General features: G+C 39.2%; 1 protein-coding gene and 1 pseudogene across 2 annotated transcripts in view; both read left to right on the top strand.

The window, feature by feature from the left end:
* The first annotated feature begins 8,784 nt into the window (after positions 1–8,784).
* LOC139456984 (uncharacterized) lies at positions 8,785–12,187 on the top strand (annotated as a pseudogene).
* A 9,657-nt stretch (positions 12,188–21,844) lies between these two features.
* The window catches only part of LOC139458170 (uncharacterized), a 28,492-nt gene continuing 26,760 nt past the window's right edge, over positions 21,845–23,576 (top strand). For both annotated transcript variants that reach the window (XM_071239505.1, XM_071239504.1), the window contains exon 1: positions 21,845–21,928. The gene's annotated coding sequence lies outside the window, so the exon portion shown is untranslated. The remainder of the gene's footprint in view (positions 21,929–23,576) is intronic.

Genomic DNA, 23,576 nt, shown 5'->3' with positions numbered 1-23,576 from the left:
GCATCACTTCAGGCTTTCTTGCCACATCATGCTGACATGCCGCGATATAACTGGAATAATGTTAAAAACGGCGTTAAACCCAACTCACTCACTCACTGCCAAAAAGCAATAGTTTGTACTTTATTGACAGGTGGCTTATTGTGTACTCACTAATCAAACTGATTAAGGACAAAGCTACATGTAGTACATCAAGGAGACCCTATTAGTGATATTTTTAGCATCAATAGTTATACCATATTAGCGGTAGCCTGCAGCACATGCCAAATGAAGCAATATCATGGTTACTAGGTGATTGCAGTCAATTAAAAAAAAATAAAGTCAATTTGAATCAATTTAAACAAAACATCTCTGAGGTTTATACATACACTCTTCAAAAGAAGAAACGCACAGGTAGTATGTTGTTCATTGAACCTGGCTACTAAAAAAATCTGGTATACGAATTGGATAGACAAACTGTGCATCAAAACGCAACCATCGTCGATTTGCAATGTCTTAAACAGCATTGTTTTCATACTTGTTCAAAAATGTCACAGATTAAAACAGTAAAGCAAAATGCACGTGCAAGCTATGGCATTAGTAACTCGTGGTAGTGGCTATAAAAAGGCAAGCATAAGCCAATAATTTGTCATTCAATTGTCAACATTTTTCAAGTTCGAAAATGCCGATCGGAACATCGCCATAGGACGTATCCAAAGAGGGGAATCGCAGTCTTCTCTTTCTCGCCACTTCAACGTCCACCATAGCACCATTTGCGCCTTTGCAGTTCAATTCCACTGCAGACCATCCTAGAACCGACTGACCAAGAGTTACCACCCCTGCACAGGATCGCTACATTCGACTGTTCCACCTGCGTCATCGCAATGCCACAGTCACGGAGAATGCAGGACGCATCCTTGGTTTGAGGAGGATATCGGACCAGCTGAAATCCGACCTAGGAGACCAGTTATCGTCCTTTTTTACAACAGATCCATCGACAACAACGCTTGCGTTGGTGCCATACCTTAAAGCCTTGGAATTTAAGAAACCGGAGACGACTGTGGTTTAGCAATAAATCACGATTACTTCTTCAACGGCGAGATAAAAAACAACGTTTTTATCGTCGTCTAAATGAGCATTTTGTAAGTGAATTCGACAATTTCGGTGGCGGTAGTGTCATGGTGTGGGGCGCCATGTCCTACACCAGGTCTGACTTGGTTGTGGTTCAGGAAAATTTGCCAGCAAATCGCTACATGAATCAAATTCTTCAACCTCACCTTCTTCCAGTCATTGACCGCCAGGGGAGCAGTTTCAACAGGAGAACGCCCCACTGCACACAGCTCTTGTCAAGGTTGACTACCTTCATAATGCCAACATCAATGACTTGCCCTGGCCGTCGAGATCCACAGATCTCACCCAATCGAACATCTCTGGGATGAACTCGATCGACGTGTACGTCAACGTCTGATCATGCCGCAGACACTCCCAAAACTAGCCAACGTGTTACAGGCAGAATGGCGCAGAGTTCCACAGGACAGAATTCGTACACTTATCCAGTCAGTGCCGAGGAGATGCAGAGCCGTGGTTGCTGCTCGGGGCGGTCACAAGAAATTTTGAGTTTAGTGCAACCTTGTGGTCTTATGTCACATGACAAAAAAAATTTTCAATACCTTTGTACAATGACAACATGTGACTATCGAGCTCCGAAATTTCATTTTTGTATCTATAATATTAAATTTAATATATCGACTTTATTAGGTACAATAAATTTACTTTTTTGTTTGTTCAATTCCAATGGGTGCAACGAGTGAAGCCTATTTATGTTGTCCCGCACTGTGATGTTTTTGGAATGTTGGTAAATGCGATGTAAAACAATACTCACTCGTATCTTCTATCGAAAATAATGTCCACACACTTAACGTGGTATATATGTGACGGAATAAATCTGCACAAATACTGTCAAAATCTGTCACGAGTGAGGAGTGAAAATGTAACGTCACATCGGTATGTTGCAATCATATAGCAACGTAACTAATCTATATACAGGGGAACATGCTCCAAACGTGCGAGGTATTGGTTTATGTAACTATAGTCTGTGTTAAACGTCTAATTCCTTCTTTGAACGAAACAAGGGCCCCTTCCTTTACTCGGCAAAGCTATCTCCTAGTGCAGGTCGATTTGAATAACGCGACCATCGAGCATACTCATAATGGCTCTGACCTTTTTCTGACTCATACATGCTTGATAGTGTAATACTAGGTTCATGACTATTCATAGGGCCCTTTCCAAAGGAGGGATAGCCTACAATTCCCTACTACTGGTACAGAATGAACGAAATGGCATCTTAGTATTGTTTGAAATAGCTCATAGTGCACTTCGGTGATATATGCCACCATTCGAATTAGTTAAATCGTTGTTAACATGTCGAACTTTCCTCGATCACTTCCAGGGTTATGCTTGCAAGACTTTCTCTAAGTCCAGGCTCACCAGCATGGATAGATGTATACGTGTTGCATGGAATTCACAGAAGTGAAACGAGACACTACATACTGGGATATGCAGCAGAAAGCAGAGTATCTCTCTGAGTGACACTCATCTATGTTTGTATGTTTAAAGCTGCACTCAGCAATATCCCAACAACATGACGGAGGCCAGTAATAATGTTGTCCAAATCACCAAGTAAATTAGTTATTGCCTTGCGATAGGTTTACACTATGTAAATGGATACACGTTTAGTGTGTTTCAAGCCGAATTGATGAGGTGCGCACTCAACAAGCACCATCCCCTTCTTCCATCTCAACCTCCCCTTGGGGACCCGAGGAAGATAAACAAAAATGTGTCCTCACCACCCCACTGCTGCTGGTAAAAGGCAACCGAATTGGGCAGCCTGTTTGCCGTGGGCTGCGACCCTGTGTCGGCAGAGGAAGGGATTCTGGTGGTAGATCGCGACGAAGCCGGTGATAGTGCTCTTTAGTCCAACACACCAACTCGACCCTAACTTCGCCTTGACGGGCGGTAGAATGGGCCCGATTCTATCAATCGGCTTGTCCCGTCATGATATGGCTGAAATATTGCCGATCTGACGTAAAGCATAAACTCACTCACTCGCTCAAAATACATTTATTCAAAATGTCAATTCTAAATGTATGAATCTATAAACTTACTTAGAGCCCTATGCCCAGAAGGCTGTGGCTCATGGGCCAATCTGGTGATGCTGACCTCCGAATTCTGTACGTCTCCAAGTTCAACAAGGTTATTCCTCTATTTGACAGTATAAGTTTTACTATCTCCTTGATTTAATCTTCATTGATGGAAGTTGAGGGGTGTCTTAGCTTCCCAGCCTTTAACAGTGCAATAGTGACTGCACTTATCCCATACACTTGTGACATGCGGTCATGAATTTATTGGGGAGTACTTTTCTCTCAAGTAAAAATATTGATGACTGCTCGATACTCGTGGGTGTTTTTCATGCCATTGTCCATTTGGACCCCTATCACGTTCAACCGGCTGTCACTTATATACACACGGCCTCAACAGACCAACCAAACTTGTGATGAACGACGCAAACGATGTACAACATGTTCTAGTTCACTTTGTTATGGCCCATAGTTTAACAATAGTCAGGCTTAGAATTGTTTTACCAGCCCTCGTATCTTTTCGAATGGGAAGTATTGCCAATTGTTCTCTCCATTGGACGAATACCTGGGTTAGAATAGATCATCCGCAGCCCATTCTTGTGGTCAAAATGTCAATTACGGGATTGTTTGGTCTAGTATATACAGACAGCCTTCATATAGCAGGAATCGCACTTAAACTAGATTGCGTTAAACCACAAACAAACAAACAAACAGTCAACACTTGAATGCACGTCCCATGATTCTATAGCTATAGTCTCAGCCGTAACAGGTAACGACATAGTTCCTTAAGATGACATTTACACCCCACGATGTTATTGTAGTGACCTACAATCGGGTCTAATGACACATATTCACGTCAGAGTATGTCGCCATCCGATCCTGGTAAATACTAGCTATTCAGACATACATGGGAAAGTTATACATTCCCCCAATATCTAAGATGGCCAAATAGTTATAAATACTAAGATTTGATGTATAACAATATCTAAAGTTAGACTTGCGAAACCGTCTATGGTCCAATATACATTCTTTGTTAAATTTATCTGATTGCATATTCTCTGATGTCTTAATCTGTATATAATGCACATACTTTTCCTCTGTTTGTTAAATAAGTTATTATACCAATATTGTATAAGAATAGGTTGGATTTGGAATCGGAGGCATGCACTATCTCGAATCTCACTTGGACGAAGTTGGTACGAAGAATCTCCCCCATTTTAAAAACGTTTATTTTTTGAAAATATCATATAGATTTAGTTTACCTTTTCGAAACGTTCACATTTTCATACACATGAAAAACAAACGGTACCTGGCACAACTGATCACTTCAGAACCCATTTTACATTGATAACGTCACAATTAGTTATGACGTCACACTCCCGAAACACAATGCAGTCACGTCATTTTTTTAGACATTTATGGCGTTAGTGGCAATCATTTTCCCCTGACATTTTAACTGACATGTCACAAATGTGTAATTAATTATCCAATTTGTCATATGAGAGGTTTATGAGAGTAACTCCAAATATGTGGTAAACACCAAAAAAACATAATTTGCAGACACCCTTAACATGACATGAGGATGACACATATGTTGGCAATGTACTCTTGGCCATGCGCAAGACAAGTTCAGGTAGTGCAAACAGTTTAGTCCCTTGCTACAGTTGGTGCGATTATACATTATGTACTGCATTGTTTCATTATGTTTATTAGGGAACACAGACATTCACCGATACACATTGCTACTGCTAAACGTATCGTCAACTTATTATAATAAAGGCAGCCGTTGAGCGAGCGTTTTACAAACGGGTGGCAATGTGTGTGTCGTGTTGATTTACAAAAACACAGGAAGCTATCCGGTGATTCAAAAATTGTTCTTTTTGGTGAGATGCATTTGGCCAAGACTTTATAAAGTTGACGTATGCAGAAAGGTAGGTCAATTGTGCTGGATTTGGATCACACGTTATATTAGGTTTCCAGCCTTTTAGTGTTTCTCGATGATCAGATCAGATCAGAACAAGGAACGTCAGTTAGATATGAGACCGAATGCATACACAAGCAGTTTACCGTCAGGTCATAGTTATCAGTTCCCATTGTTGATATGTTTCGGAATCATTTTGTCGATTACACGTGTGACGTTGACAGACACGCCTATGCAATAGGTTATCATTTACTTGTTTCCTTCACCTGTGTTTCTACACACTACATGTTATGTGGTAGGCTCATAGGTTAGATTTCAATACCAATACAATGAGTCAGAAGGCTTTTCAATAATATTCACAGCACAATATGCAGAGCGGATCAGGCGGATGTCAAGGTGAGACATGTTTCATATAAATATTCCGACATGTCTTCATTATTATGTCTTCTCCTTGAGACGAGTACACGGCATGTTTTGAAATAGCATGTTTAAGATTCTCTACGAATAAGACAAATCTTAAACGCAATGTTTTTCCTGTCTTCCGTAGCTTTTCACGTGTTCTGGCTCTCCTATTACTGAAAACACTCGTCTGAAACACGGATACATTCGCTTCAACTGTACTAAGCTTGTTTACGTCTTTAATACATGTATGGACCGTGCCTGACTATTTGCAGAGCTCCCTAATGCAACCTATTTTTTAGAAAAAGACAAGTCATGTGTTTATGTTTCACTCTCTTCTGTTCTATCGCCAATCTTAGTTCAAAATATAAGTTAAATACTTCTTCCAGAATAATGATCACTTCTGTCATGTTTGTCTTCAAGGGCAGTTTTTGTGTTGGATTTTCTTGTGGCGAAGTCCAGCAAATGGCTTTCCTCTGTACGCATTGTCTCAAACTGTTTCTTCGTGTTCACATTGTTTTGCTCTACTGTAGATTTCAGTGTAATCAAATGTGATGTTCTTTGGTTTCTGCATGTTTATAATAGTGTGTTACACTGAAATAGTGGTTTCAACAATAATTCGTTAAGCAAAATTATATTGAAAGTAACAAAAGATAGATTTCATTTCTGATAAAAAAATGTTATTCCATCCTAAAAGCTTACTCTTCTCTGGACCACGGACATGTCATTGTATAGCCATGGCAACATATAATTTACTATTGCCATAGTGTCTAATTCCAGAGTTGGGCCAACTTCAGAATGTTATCACGAGTGAATAGACAAATTATAGTTACATGAATTACACCTGAGAAGAAACACTAATATAAATATTATAATGAATGAAACAGTAATTATACTGAAATCTTCAGAAGAACAAAACAATGTGGACATGAAGAAGCCCTAATTTCACTCATGACACATTTGCCTTAATCACTCGTACCGTGTGGGATATTCTAAAAAATATTCACATTGTCGAAATGAAATAAAGTCAAATAAATCAGGTGTGAAAGCAAACGCTGTTCTTTGAAAACTGTACTTAATGGAAATGTAAACAAAGCAAAATTTAGATTTCACACTGGGTAGCATTTTCTCATATTTTGAGAGATCTGTTCGTCTATGCGTTGCAACAGTGTCTCACATTTATTTTAGAATATGCATGGTAAGAGGATCGTAGCAATAATTTGGGCATTAATAATAGATACTTTACAATAATTTGGTAAAATCAGCAGAAATTGTCAAAGTTTCCGTCCTGCTTGACACAAATTTGTTTCTTTGTTGTTTAACACCGCACTCATCAATATTCTAACTTTATGAGGGCGGTCCGTAAATAATTAAGTCTGGGCCTGACAATCCAGTGACATGCATCAAATAAATCCGCATGTCTGACCTCTTGATCCCCTTATTCGCCTCCAGTAAGTACAACAAGCATAGTCGCTTTTATTTGGCTGCTGATAACCCTGTATCTTAAAGGGCCGCGTGACGTCATCACTGACGCAAAATCACGCACAACGACAAGGGTATTTACCTGCATGTCAGGCTGTAACTCTTGGTTACAGAAATCACAATACGCATATGCTATGTACGCATATGCTATGTACATACATTCCCTGAATCAACGAAAGTCCGTCTATAAACTTCTCGGGTACTGCCGTCAGTGAAAACGCCATTTTGTAAAAGTCGGCCAACGATAGTGATATCTCACGTAATATATTATTTTAACAAACTTGATGTATCCTTTTGAAGCTGTGCCATATACCCCTTTGGTCGAACGTATACGATTATCCTGATAACTTCATACGAAAGGAGTTTTTTTCATATTTTACTGTATAATACTGAGACGAAATGAAAAGAAAAATAACCACATAATAATAAACGAATACATGTCCAATATTGAACATATATTTATTTGTTTTGAAATAATCTTTTTTCGGTTTATGTAAATTGTATGCCTAAAAAGTGCGCACCTTGTCCAATTGAGACGCATTGTCAAGTTATCTAATTGTTTAGCTGTTTAATACATAATTTACATGGCTATCACGGTGATCTTATAGTATGTAGTAAAAGCGTCGATTTATGTTTTACCCATCCAGACTGTTCAAACTATGAAAAAGATATGGTGATAGTTATACTTATTCTATAATAAACTTATGACGTCAAACAAAATGATGTCAGCCAGTAAGTAATTCATTACACGTGATGATAACTTCGTGGCACATGAGTCAAATTACACTTACATAATCAGGTGAATGCGGAAGTTTACATGTCAGACTGGCCCCTCCATTTTGCTATTGCTTCCCTTTTTATGTTGTAAAATCTCATCATGTCTTATGATTTGTAATGCTACCTCAATGTATATGGTGTCAATATCGATATTTCTGATTTAATAGTTTGTTACCTGGCGAACAAACAAATAGGAACATATACTATCTTTGTCACAGCTTTTTATGGGTTAGTTCTAAGCACAGCAGAGTTATGCTCCTCTTTCTTTGTACGTGTGTATACCTCTCTCTGTCGTCTTTTGCCATCATAGCTGAAATTCAATTTTTAACAAGCTGTCATGATGTTGTCAAATCAACACAACAGCACACAAATCCATTAGACATGTCATTTATCGTTGAGATATTAGGTAGTATTTTGTTCACACTGTTTCCATAGGGCTGTTTAATTACAATTAATCGTCGGAAAATACTTTTGTGTACGATAAAATGTGGCGAAATGTGCTGTTTATTAAAGCATCACAAAATATCGGACAACATTTAGCCCTGTCTATTTTTCAAACCAGTTTCATATTTGCAGTTATTTTTACTTTATATTTAAATCAGGTAGAAAATGTAATATTCTACATCCCTGTGTAATTTTATGGATAGATGTGGACCAAGTGCCGCACGAGCGCATTACTTGCACAACGTTGAATTTTCGGAACTTATCTGAAAAATAACTCGACATCCACGGGTTTAATACCTGACAACGGAGGTCATTGATTCACAAATAGCATATATCAAAATATAGCATGACGTCACAACAAGAAACGTGACGCCAATACCAATACCACATACCAATAGAATACATAGCAGCCGATCGTTAGGGAAATGCTGGCTGCTAACAAGTATCAGTGACCCGGAGATTTCCACTACCATGCAAGTATTGTTATGATAATCCTATCCATTTTGCTATTACCGGTGGTATCGTGTGTAGTAAATTTAATCAGCTGATTGCTAGTATCAAGTGATATCCCCCAACATTTTCAGAAATACAAATCTTAGCCATGTACAACTCAAATAAATGTTCATGTTGTTTTCTTTATGTTTACAGATGAAACATTCACTCATCCTGAAGGTCTTTCTCCTCTCTGTAATCACCATCTTCACAGTTCACCTGGCACAGAGTGGTATGTGTCTGAAATACGTTATGTTCATCCCGTCATCTTCGAGGTACAATGGCCTGGGCTAGATGATTTACAAATTGAAGCGATTTTGGAAACAATATATTTTACAAACACCTTTCCTTCATTGTATAATGTACTGTGATTGCGGACATACACTGAATAGATAAGGTATGGACGACGGTATGTCCAAGTATTAAACATGTTTGATATGGTAACAAAATGATGATGTTATTTTCCTGTTTGTTTTCTCTTAGATACAACTGTAATACACTGTCCTGACATAGCCTACTTGGATACCTCTGCTCAAATTACCTGTTCCGCGTCTGTCGCCTTCAATAATACCATTTACAAATGCCCATGCGGAGTTGCACCACAGTGCCCGGTGTCAGGCTGCACCATTATATCAGGACAGAATGCAAGCATCATCAACCAAACACAGACTGAACTCACGATTATCAATGTACAACCCCAACATGCTGGGAACTGGTCATGTTCTGATCAAAATGCCAATGAAAACTCGTTTTGTCTTCTTGTCGTCGCAAGTAGGTAGACGTGTTATGAAGAATAAAGAGAAATAGTGGGTGAATAAAAAGGAAAAATGACTTCAAAAAAAGATAAAATAGTTATGCATGTGTTCATGAATCATTATCAAATAGTGATGATGCCATTTGTTTCCGAAAAGGTGAGCATAGCCTGAACCACCGTTGCATGAATGGAATGTAAAGAGTTAAGTTTGTGTGGTATCACCAATGCTTTCCATGTATTGCTGCATTCAAACAGATGAATACGTGACACGCATTATCCATAAATTGGTTGTTGTCACTCTCACCAACTTTCCACCAACTCCTGCATGTACATAGTCAAACAAACCAGTGGTTGATATTATGAGCAAAGGGACTCAACGAGCTAGTAGGATAATACACATCGCATGTCATCTATGAAGGCATCCAACACAGGGTACTGTGAAATAATCTCAGCTATAAGAGACTGATTATTCTTTATCAATCTTTATGCATAGTCCGATATGCTTGCCGTAAAAACTGACTATGCTTGTCGTAAAAGGCTAATAACGGGATCGGGAGGTCAGGCTCACTGAATTTGTTGATGCATGTCATCGATCCCAATAGAATGGATCGATGCTCATGATATTAATCACTGGATTGTCTTGTCCAGACTCGATTATTTACAGACCGCCGTCATATAACTGGAATGTTGCTGAGTGCGGCGTTAAACAACCAACCAACTTAAATAATCCCGATATACTTAAAATGTTCAAGCAGAAAGTCAATCTTATAGACTTTTTTCGTTAAGGTAAATAATTCAAAGTCTTTTAAACTAAAGGAGGATATTCAATTTTAGTTTTATTTCATCTCTAAACCTATTGTAATTAAAATGCAACAGATGTCATAACTTGATATAGATGTGACAATAATGATCAAAATGAAAGTTGCGGGATTCGCATATATATACAATTATTCAAAATGTGATGTTTTAGAGATTCCCTCGGTCAACATAACCAGTGATGTGGATGCTGATTCAGTGTATCTGGGTGACAGAATATCCCTCGCAGTGGACATTGGAGACTACCACTGCTCTGACGCTTACAGCTTAACACTGCAGATCGGGAGTGCCACCTATACACATGAGACTGGGAGGAACGCTACCTTCAAACACCTGACCAAAACCGTACCCATCAATGTGACACAAGCACACTTCGGGAACGTTAACCTTGTGTTTGTCTGTGGTAATCACCAGTGGAATATTACTCCTGGAGGTGTTAACGAGCTACAGCAGAATAGTAAGTATCATTTATGTCGTGATCCAGCTGCACGTTATATGACTGAAACATAATTAAGGCAGGTAACTTGTATCGTTTATCTGTGTGTGTGTGTGTGTGTGTGTGTGTGTGTGTGTGTGTGGAAGGGGGGGGGGGGGGGGGGGTGTGGTGTGTATGTGAATATTTGACAACATCAACAAAGAGCAAGCACTAGCGGTGACATTACATTGAAATTGCCATCGAAATAGACGTCGTACATGTTGTCTTCCGGGTGTCTTGGGGACAATACAATGATATGATCAGCTTGAAATACATGAAAAAGTGTAAACAGTTTCCAATTACTTTTAGATTAACATAAATCAAACGATGTCCCTTTGTTTTAGAAGGATATTCAGATGACCATATATAGGCCTATAAGTCATCACCCTTCAGACGCCATAACTTTTCAGATAAGGCAGGCAATCACAACAGACGTGTTCTGACATATCACACGCGTCCCCTGTGCTATTTAAATAGCACAGGTAAAAAGTAGTTTCAGTATGTATAAACAAGGGCTTGCATTTATGGACATACCACCATGTCAGGCTTTACTGACATTATTCTAGGTACAATGTATAACTATGTTGAATACTGAACATTGACGTCACACCTGATGACAATACTCGATGGTCTTTGATAGTGGCATCGGATTCTCCGATAAAGGGAGTCTCAAGTTAGTTCCGCGTGCAGAGAAACGCCATTGTTAACTACTGAGGATGCAACAGCAACACCATGACGACGGTGATCGTCAACTAAGCAGCAATAGGCACCTTACTAGCGCATTTAACACTGACATGAAATGATTAATTTGTCAGACAGAATGTTGTGTAACTGTGAGGACGTGATATATGGTCCATCTGATAATTCACCTCATCCTTGACATGATATATTGTGCAAATATAGTTGTCACAACAACTTATATATTTAACAAACACACACATTATGAACTGAAAATATGAGTATTGAAAATACCACAATATATTCTGTTACAGAAACTAATGTACAAACCACTATTGACACATACTGTTTCTGCAGAAAGCACCCCAAGGCCCACCGATGATTCAAAGCTGTTAGTAGTTGCAGCTGGAGCATCTTCGACTGTTGGTGTCATCATAATTATCACTGTCGTGTGCTGCTGCTATCGCTGTAGAAAACAGGTAAATCCAGCTGAAACACACGAATCCACCCTTCCCTTTGATCCTCCCTATATATATGTTGGAGGGCCAACAGGTACGGCTTATTCCGATGTGGATGTAAGTCTTCAGGACTTCAGGAGAAGTAACACCGCGAAAGGAAGCCCCAAAAACGCTGTTCCCCACCGTAACGGGACATTGGGAGATGGTGAAGATGTCCATGAAGCCACAGGAAAGGATGATGGGTCACAACTTGGAGCTGAGGGGAACATACATGCAGGGGTCATTGTACAACTAATTGTACCTGATGTAGATGAACTCTATGCCCGTGTTAATAAAACCAAGAACACAGCAGAACGCAACAATGATACTGCACTGTGATCGAAAGTGCAGCATATTTAGGGTTTTGCAACAGTTATGTCAAAATGCACTTTTGAAGATAGGGGAAAACACACAGAGCATTGCCAAGAAAATGTTGCCAATAACTGCAAGGGAGGTTAACATATGTGTATCGTCTCCTAGCATACTGTAACTGCAGCCAAAACGAGAACGACTGATATTCATTTCACCGAAATCGTCACAATGCAACCATATTGATTTCGTTTTATTTTTGCGGAGGTGACCTAGCGTCAAACGAAAGCGTTTTCTCACAACCCCGAGTCAAACACCCTTTCACACATGCAACAGTATAATTATATAGTTCATTCCAGATATCTGCCACCTAGATCGTGTATCTCAATTAATTCACCAATGTTTATTGATTACTATTGTCGTTTTTGTATAAAGGATGTTGTGTTTGTCATATGCCATTGATGTTCAATGTAGGTCTAAGCGGTAATGGTTTCACTAGAAGCTCATCGCTTTATAATGCCGGTGCGACGTTAAATTTGAACTCACTCACTCACTTCACTAGAAGCAAGGATATTTTCAATTCATTTACAATGATCTGCTTAAAAGTATGTGTGTTCATGGAGCAGTCATTTTAAAGGATAACGAAAAGATTGATTACACATAGATGTCTTTCAAACTCAACTCATCTTTAGAAAGTGCTCGTCAAAATGATTTGCAAGGCAGCGTCCTGTTATGTTTTGTTGCGGTTATATGATTTGTGGCTGACATTCGTTCTATTTGAATTCTTAACTGGAATTATGAGAAAAATAATATTATTTTCTATGATCTTTCTGATTTTTCATTACGTTTGTACATGTGTATGCTGATTCTGCTGTAAAGACGTTTGTTTCTCATCTGCCTTGCCTTGCAAAATAAAACTCTATTATTAACCTCAATTTTGTTCCAAAGCACTATCCGAAGATAATTGCCAACGGGTAGTGAATAGTTGGTTGGATTTTGCTGGAAATACCAACAACTTCATGGCGTTCAGTGTTCGAATTTGTTGATTTGGAACTATTGGTTCAATATAACCGGTCGGAGAAATATAAATGTTGGAATAGATTTTAATTGCTTTATAACGGGTAATGCAAGGTCCCACGTGAAGATCCGGGTTATAATAATTTTCGGCAACCGATGTTTGTCATAACAGGCGACTAACGGGATCGGGTGGTTAGGCTCGCTGATTTGGTTGATGCATGTCATCGTATCCCAATTGCATGGATCGATGCTCATGATGTTAATTACTGGATTGTTTTGTCCAGACTCGATTATTTACAGACCGTCGTCACATAACTGGAATATTGCTGAGTGCGCGTTAAACAACAATAAATCAGTGTAATCAGCGTTGCATTCGGAATAATGATAACTTTAGAGTGTGAGTGGGTGACTTTGATTTTACGCGGGTTTTAGCAATATTCCATCAATATCACGGCGGGGAGCACCAGAAATGGGCTTCACACATTGTACCAATGTCGGGAATTGAACACGTGTCATCGGCGTGACGAGCGAACGCTTTAACCACTAGGCTACCCGGCCGCCCCTGTTAACTTCAGAGGCATCACTAGTTTCGAAAATGGTACATTCACATTTACATGTTATTAATCTATTCTTGAAGACGATATATGCACTTTGCAAGAAATGTTTGCTTCAAAAACATACGCCATTAGGGGTAGCCTGCTGTACTTCCCAAACAAACCCAAATCATGAGTGTTTACTGGTTGCGCCTATTTGACTCAATTAAAAAACAACAATTATTTTTTAGGTTGTTACAATATTATGCAAAATAAAACATCATCAAAGTAATCTTTTCTTTATTTTAAGGATATATTTATGACTTAACCATGCTTTATCGGGAGCTTAAGGATCCCTTTTAGTTACTGATATGAATCGAGAGTATCAATGCATAGTTAATATAAAAGGTACGACTCCCTGTTGCACTATTTCGTTTGTTTGAATTGAACTGCAGGTATAATCAATCGTTCTATGGTTAATGTCACTAATGCGTCAAATCTAATACTTCAAAACAACGGTTACGTCTTTGAGAGGCATTGAGAAGAAATACTCATAAGGAAGAGAATATATGGATGTCAACTTCTTTATCATGAGGATGACAACGTTTCGGAGTATATGCTTACTCCCTCATGCACCTGATGAAAGTGAAGGAGTAAGCATATACTCCGAACGTTGTGTTCCTCATTATAAAGAAGTTGACATCCATATATTCTCTTCCTTGACGGTTTAAGTGTTGTGATGCGACTTCCCAGTGTACGCGTGTTAATTACTAGGTTCAGATTAAGGGACCGACCCTTTGTATATCCCTTGCTTTTGCATATTAAATGTTCAATTCCCTGGGGAGTTCAGACATCTTTCAGGTGGTAACTAATAAACCACTTAGGTATTTTACGTGCACAAAACATAATTTTAAAGTGCAAACGTTGAACCTTACCATGATGGTCTTGTTACCCATGTGAGTTATAATGCTATTTATCGACTCCATGTATGTGTACACTTGCACGCTATAAATACCTTTTTGAGTGAGTTGGATTTAACGATGCGTTTAACAGTATTCCAGTTTTATCACGTCGTGTCAGCCTTATCAGGGATGAAATCCCAAAGTGATGCAGGTCTCAGACGTTTACCATTTGGGTGAAACCCACGAGCACGGGTCTCGTGCTGACAAACCTAGAAACATAATCGGGGCGAACCGGGATTCAGACCCACAAACAAAAGTTTCTGGCGTGCCCAAGGGACGCAACTCTGCACAGCGAATCGCGGCGCCTTAGACAACTGGGCCGACCGTGCCCCCTTGACAATTACGAGAAATCGTTAGTTATACACCGTGGCAACACATAGCTATCTTAAACTTGCAATGCGGGAGACACTGAATAAACAGAATACAATATTTGTGTAATTCTGTGTTCACAAGGAAAAGGAAACAAGGTAAATACAACACAACCCGGAAAGTCGATACCTTGGTGCAAAGGATTATTTCAATACATAATAATACTTTTATCCAAATATTCTAGCTCTTCAAAATAGTTTCATTTGGAGTGATACATGGTAACAATACGATATGACGACAGTGATATCCCGCTAATCCGGACATTTGCGTTGTTTTAAGGAATCGACCTGACAGACGAATTTCGTCAATAGTGAATTATTTAGTTAATTGACCAGAGCTAAATACACCTTTGGTATATCCTGCATAAGCCGGGTTTTTGTGTCGGGTATCACATCAGTATGCTTTACTTGTAGCAGATATTGGTGGCTGAGACTACGAGTCCCCTACTAAAGAGTTTGCACTGCATGCTGAAACAGAAACATCAACGTCTGCCACAAAAAATATACACTCAACAACAAGACACCTGTGACACCAATATTTTAGTGTATTTTTCAAACAAGTAATGTTTGGTTTTCGATATTGTAGTACATATATGGAATCAAGTCAGAGTAGCTACAGAAAAGCATACATTCCATGCATTTCACTACCCAAGAATGGGTATAAAAACATGTGCGTTAACGGGATTCCATATGCATTGTTTAGCATCATGCTGACAACAACCACGCCGAAAAACTACGCAAAATTACGCAATTACTCAACATTACGAAATGCCAAGCCTGTCATTTGTATGACTGAATCAGGATCGAGTCAACGTGATGTTGCAAGACAATTTAACGTTCACAGGTTTATGGCAACGTTGGCAACAGACAAATGCAGTCAGTGACCATCCTCGGAGTGGCAGGCCACGCGTAACCAATAATCGACAAGAAAGCTGGATTCGAACATCACACCTACGAAATCGATTCCAGCCAGCAGCAGTGACTGCAAGAAGCATCCCTGGCCTTCGACGAATATCGTCACAAACCGTACGTCGTCGCTTCAGATGTGCAAGGGTAGTCACCAGAAGACCCGACAGACGTCCCATTTTGACAGGAAACCACCGTCAAGCACGTCTACAGTGGTGCAGACAGCGTGTACGCTGGACGGTCATGCAGTGGGGACAAGTTGTATTCACTTACGACTCTCGTTTTCACCTCAGCCACAGCGATGGACGGATTCGAGTGTACCGAATCCGAGGTGAACGTTACGTCAGTCATTGTGTCATGGAAGAAGATCGGTTCGGGGGCGGCAGCGTTATGGTATGAGGTGGGTTTACAGCAAGACAGAGGACCCGTTTGATAGTGGTAGAGGGAAATCTTAAAAGACACCGCTACGGCGAAGAGATCATCGGCCCTGTAGTTCTACCGTTTTTGCGTCGTCATGGCCCAGGCATTACCTTTCAACATGACAACGCCCGGCCTCATATTGCTCGACTTGTTCAGGAATCTCTTCAACAAAACAGCGGGAATGTCATCCCCTGGCCGGCTCACTCCCCTGATCTCTCACCAATCGAGCACATTGCGGATGAGACGAATCGGCGTCAACCACGTGTTCAACAGACACTCCATGAATTTCGAAACATGCTCCAGCAGATATGGACAGATATCCAACAAGAATTTGTGCGACGCCTGGTCCGTTCAATGAGACGAAGATGTGATGCTTGCATCGCAACCAGAGGTGGACACACAAGCTATTGATTTGTAAATTGACATTTTGGCATGTTCATGTTTTTTGTATGAAATCACGCATTTTCTGAAGTCAGTATGACCATTTGAACACTTACAGGAGTCTTTTATCTGTTACAAACCGAAATTGTTTCAGATTTGGTAAAAAACATAACTTTGCATTAAATTTTATTCAATGTCACAGGAACTTTTGTTGTTCAGCATATATATAAAAAAATCGACACCTTTATATTGACAATAACTCATCTGACAGGTATCAGTAACAACTTGCTTGGAATTGTCAATTAAGTAACTAGCAAGGCCATTATATACTCACCGATAAGAGAAACGCGAAAACTACAGCTATTAGTTAATATATGAAGAATTATTCATATTGGATTGGTTTGCTTTACAAACGAACATACTAGTATGTTGTGTGAACGTCATAAAAACTCGAGATGTCAACATTGTTTGGCGAGCCTTGGCGAGCTAAATACATTGTGTTTATTCCTAATACAGGATATTTACCATCCCCAAACACACAAGCGTGATTAACCTCTTTATCATATAGTGTCATTCTTTAGTTCTGTGCTTGAAAATCGCTTTCCCTCTCTCACAAAAATTACCGAAACATTGCGAGTTTTCCTGGAATGCGCGCATTACTATTTATAACGTCACAGGGTAAGTGATGTGTCAGTCGGACAGTGACGGTAGCCAAACAGTTCCAACTGAAATCTGTTTTTTTACACAGTGGCGAAGCAACATATACGCAAAACAACAATTGTTTTGACTTGCCTTTCGCGGCAATCCATCGGTCTATCCGCTAGAGTAACTGCCCTTTGTCAAAATGAAGCTACTCTAACCCTAGTCTATGAGACGTCACGGCCACGTTCAGTATTTGTTGACAGTGGGCCTGTCCTGTCATAACGTTTAGTGCAGTCAGATGTTCACACAGCGACAAAACGAAACAAGGTTACAATTCAAACATATTTCGGCCAAATCCAACTATTTTAATTCGTGGAAAAGGTTTCAAGCCGCAGAGGTCGACAAGCACAGATATGGCTACTGATCCGGCTTGGCTAGGCCTAGTGCCCTCGCAAAATTGTTCCGAAATTTATACCTCCAAAGTTGTCAAAACGTATGAAATGCCATAGCTACGTCACAGTTAGACACTGATTTTCAGTATATTAGACTGTTCTTTTGATAATGATAGCAATTATCCCTGTAGTTTATCCAGATTCGCGATGGTTAATTCTGACACGATCGCCGAATGACGAGGGCGACGCCATGTTTGTTTATAAACAGTGAAAGTAGTCCCTACTTGACCTTTGATATTTGCATCTCTATCCGCACATGACTCCAACGGATATCGTTTTAATCCGTTGGCTTTATTATGCCGAGAAACCCACCCATTATATGATAAAAAGTATTATCAGACGTCTTCTGGAAGTCGGTGTGTAACGTCTACTACCTCCATGTCCAATTTCCACATACTTGATTTGCCTATGAACACTCCACAACCTTGACACCACCAGGATTGAGACCTTTAGCAACGTGTCGGATTAACCTAACTCGTATTGACAATGATTTAAGCAATTATTTTTCATTCATTAATGTGCATTCATGTGAACCATGGGTATACAGCATAAATAACTCACATATCTCCGCTTCCAGTATACCATACGTCTATCTACCTTGTCAACGACACTTGAAGATTCGGGTTAGAACAGGTCTTCAGCAACCCATGCTTGTCGTAAGAGGCGACTGTGCTTGTCGTAAGAGGCGATTAAAGGGATTGGGTAGTCAGGCTGGCTAACTTGGTTGATGCACGTCATCGTATCCTAATTGCGTTGATCCATGCTCATAATGTCGATCACTAGAGTGTTTGGTCATTCGATTATTTACAGACCGCCGACATATAGCTGAAATATTGATAATCTCGCCACTGACAATCTGCCGAATGAAATACATTGTTGATAATTTGTGTCTAAAGTGTGATAAATATAGGATGCGCACTAAAGACTCGAAAGAAAGGTCCGACGATCTGACCAATAGAAAACAGGGGACTGTCGAATACTTGTTCGCTGTTCCCTGACATAAATGCTATACTAGAACTGTCTCATTTTTAATGTTTTATTTCATCGTAAATGTTGTGATTCCAACCTTAATTGTAAATCTTTGAGAATTGTCATGAGCGTACGCTTGTCCTTAAGTCAAACATAATGAAATACTTTTTAGTTAAAACAAGCGGGAAAAAGGACCAGAACTTCATATAAAGTTCAACAAAAACTACTTATTCTTAAATCAAATAAAGCATGTTTGAATACAAAGTCATGAATAAATATCCTCCAATGTAAGGCCGTGATTCACAATTTGCACGTGCATGTTAATGCACAGTGCACAATTTGGATATTTGCGTGTTTGTTGAGAGCATGATCCTAACACACGTGTATTTGTTATGTAAACATCACACAAGGATTGTTTAGCTGCAAAGTGTGTAAGGTAACACTTTTGTTTAACAATAAATAATGCTTACGCAGTACCCCGGCTTGCTGTAAAGCAAGTTGCCACGCATTTAAATGGTCACCGAACGACAATGTCATCGCTTTGGAGACGTTATCGTCAGCAGGGTAACATTCATGACTCGTCAAGTGCCGCGTCGTCAACGTGTGACGTCACGCCACTAGACAACCATATTCGGTAGGTGCATCTACAGAACTCAATACCAAACTGCCACATTAACAGCTCGGACAATTCCTGTGTTGAGATCAATAAATGGCAGATCCTTACGCAGCCAGCTGAGGGAACTCACTTCCGGCCCTGACGTCAAGAAAAAGGCCCAATTGTCCTTCCACGTCACTGTCAGACACGCCTAGTTGGTGTAGACAGCATCTGAGGTTCAGAAGACAAAATTGGGACAGTATACTGTTCTCAAGTGAGTCCAGGTTTCATCTTGACAGCTCTGATGGCCGTGTAAAGGTCTGTCAACGTAGTCCGTGTGGGGGTGGAAGTGTAATGGTATCATTGATAATGATATTTTGAATGGTGCGCTACCTGATGAGATCATGTCCTCATTCAAATACAGGGGCGTATATGACAGTTAAATGTCACACCCATAAAGCCGTATGTGTCAGTTTAATGTTACACCTATAAAGCCGTATATGTCAGTTTATTGTCACACATTCCAAGACCATGTGTCAGTTTAATGTCACACACATATAGCCCTATATGCCAGTTCAATGTCACACATATAGCGCCCTATATGCCAGTTAAATGTCACACATATAGAGCCCTACACGCCAGTTAAATGTCACATACACAGAGCTGTATATGCCAGTTAAATGTCAAACATATATAGCCTTATATTTCAATTTAATGTCACGAACATAGACCTTTATATGCCAGTTTAATGTCACACATTTAGAGTCCAATTTGCCAGTTTAATGTCACACATATAGAACCCTATGTGGCAGTTTATGTCACACACAAAGACCTATGTGTCAGTTTAATGTCAAACATATAAAACCCTATGTGTCAGTTTATTATCACACATATAGAGCCCTATGTCCTAGTTTAATGTCACACACATAGAGCCCTACACGCCAGTTAAATGTCACACACATAGAACCTTATATGCCAGTTTAATATTACACACATATAGCCCTTTATGCCAATGTCACACTTAAAGAGCCCTATAAATCAGTTTAATTTCACATATATAACGATCCAATGTGCCAGTTTAATGCCACATATATAAATCCCTGTATGCCAGTTTAATGTCACAAACATATAGCCATGTGTGCCAGTTTAATGTCACACATATAGAGTCCTATATGCAAGTTAAATGTCACATACACATATGTGTATATGACAGTGTGTAATGCCACACATTTATAGCACATATGTCAGTTTAATGTCACACACCCTGAGTCCTATATTTCAATTTAATGTCACACACACAGACCTTCATATGTCAGTTTAATGTCACCGATATATAACCCTATATGTCATTTAAAATGTCAAACATAAAGACATATGTGTCAGTTTAAAGTCGCACATATAAAACCCTATGTGGCAGTTTAATGTCACACGTATAAAACCTAATGTGTTAGTTTAATGTCACACATATAAAACCCAATGTGTCAGTTTAATGTCACACTTATAAAACCCTATGTGTCAGTTTAATGTCACATATAAAACCCTATGAATTAGTTTAATGTCACACATAAAGAGCTCTATGTACCAATTTAATGTCACACACATAGCGCTGCATATTCAAGTTTAATGTTACACACAGAGCCCTATATGCCAGTTTAATATCGCACACATATAGCCCTTTATTCAAGTTTAATGTCACACTTAAAGAGCCCTATCTATCCGTAAAATGTTACACATATAAAACCCTGTGTGTCAGTTTTATGTTACACACACACCGTATACGTCAGTTTAATGTCACATACATGTAGCCCTATATGTCAGTTCAATGTCACACATATAAAGCCCTGTATGCCTGGTTAATGTCACACACATATAGCCCTATATGCCAATTTATTGTCACACACAAATAACCTTATATGCCATTTTTTTATGTCACACATATGATTTTCTTCCTTATCAATTAAACCGAATATTGTTTGCTGTTTTGTGATGTGAGGTCATCTTAAACATTTAATCCTGGTAACATATACTTGACAGTATTAGGAATTACATGATAATAAATCAATCTCTCACACAATTTGACAACCAATCTCAACATGATACCAATCTACAGCCCGGAATATATATTTGCGTTCTGTTATCAGACGAGGCGATGTACTATGTGACCAGTGTTGTCAAACACTATGAAGTAAACGGAAAATATAGGATGATAAAAGTTACCTACAGTTCCGCATTGATCTTAGTCTATGAACCAATGGTGAAGACTGAATGTCTTTACTTTCATGATAAAACACAATACACACGTTTGCTATTAAAAGAAGTAGCACAATTAGTTATCATTTTGGGCTGCGATTTGAGACTTTCGGTTGTTGTTTTTTCATAATGGAAGCGCACATAAAATGTTAGCATTCCAGTCTCTGACGTCACGCCACTGTTCACGGGTCACATGACAGCGGACGAGATGACCGCGTGAAGATATTACGCAAAGGCACTGCAGAGGTATATTGTTTGGATCTTACTGGCACCAAGGTAAGAGATAATACGAGCGAACGTAATGTTTCTCTTTAATGACTTTCTATGGACATTAAAGGACATGTACACAAAATACTGTGATGTGTGGTCGCAGGTGAAAGCTGTGCGTGGCTGTGACCGCAGTAAAAATAAATATGCGATAAATGTTCATTATGTGGTTCACGCACAGGAGCTGCTTCGAGTTTTGGATGGTTGATTTTATCAATAATAGCTTGAACAATCCCACAGTGAACTGTAACCGTTCAAATTGTAATACAGCACCGTTTTGATGACTCTTAAACGTGAGCTTGAGGCAATTATATTCCATGAACAAAATCATGAGCCAATACAATGTAAAACCAAAAGAGCGAGTAATCACATGTTATAGCATATCATTAACTTGTATCGGATGAATATCTCGTTTCGTCTATTGGTTGAGATGCTGGTGCGTGGATCAGTCTGTTATATATCTAAATCGTCACAATCGGCGAGCCCGCTGTATATTGTCCATAACTTGAATTCCGGGGTAAAATAGGTCTTCAGCAACCCATGCTTACCGTAAAAGGCGACTATGCTTGTCGTAAAAGGCGACTAACGGGATCGGGTGGTCAGGCTCACTGACTTGGTTGATACATGTCATCGATCCCAATTGCGTGGATCGATGCTCATGATATCGCTCACTGGATTGTCTGGTTCAGACTCGATAATTTACAGACCGCCGTCATACAGCTGGAATATTGCTGATCGACAAATCGATCAACCAACCAACCATAACTTGAATGAAAGGAATCACACAAAACACCTTCCATTTCGTTGTATTTTCCATACATAAATATCAGACTTCCTTTAATATACACTGAATGAGTGAATGAGTTAGTTGTGTTTAACGCTGCTTCGAACTGTATTCAACTTACATCACGGCGTGTCAGCTTAACGTGGAAGGCAAGTTATGGAGGTCTTAGACGTTAACCTCTTTCTGTGTTTTAAATGTGAATATTTCGTTGAATGAACCGGGACACACGCTTAAAGTAGAGTATATATTTTCACAAGTTATAATCACATATTTATCTTTAATAGAGCATGGTGGACATTTGCAACACCATTTGGCTGATCAGTGCTATATTAGGGATATAAAACAATTTAAGAATGTATAACATACTGTTGTGGCTCACTGACCTCGGCTGAGAAAGGTACAATTGTAAAACAGGAAGTTTTTTTGTTTTTTTTAATGGTGGCAAACCCGACTTCCCTACGAATGTTAATCCATTGTCAATTATAAAACATTTCGAGATATGATTCTAGCCTGTTCATCAACAATTGTCCTTATTGTTGTCTGTTTTTCAATAATTAGTCCTTCAAATATGTTACAAAGGTGAGATATTTTCGAATAGCAAAACAGATCTAATAACAGATCCTCCCACATTATACTGTGCGCCCTTGTTTAACCGAACATTAGTTTTAAGAGGCGTCCTGTTAAGTCAGTGACCACCACATGTTGTTTTGTTCCATTTTTGGCTGAGAACCAACATTCATCAATCGAATGTTGGTTCTCAGCAAGTATTTTCAAGATATCAGTAATTGCAGATACCTATAATTATATACTGAACAACAAAAGTTCCTTTTGTTGTTGAGTATACGTATTTGAGATATCTGTAATTCATTTCAA

Source organism: Haliotis cracherodii, unplaced genomic scaffold (genome assembly GCF_022045235.1).
Source record: "Haliotis cracherodii isolate W230 unplaced genomic scaffold, xgHalCrac1.p SCAF_12, whole genome shotgun sequence".
Taxonomy (NCBI): domain Eukaryota; kingdom Metazoa; phylum Mollusca; class Gastropoda; order Lepetellida; family Haliotidae; genus Haliotis; species Haliotis cracherodii.
The sequence above is the reverse complement of the archived record's forward strand: the minus strand, read 5'-3'. Positions and strand labels throughout refer to the sequence as shown.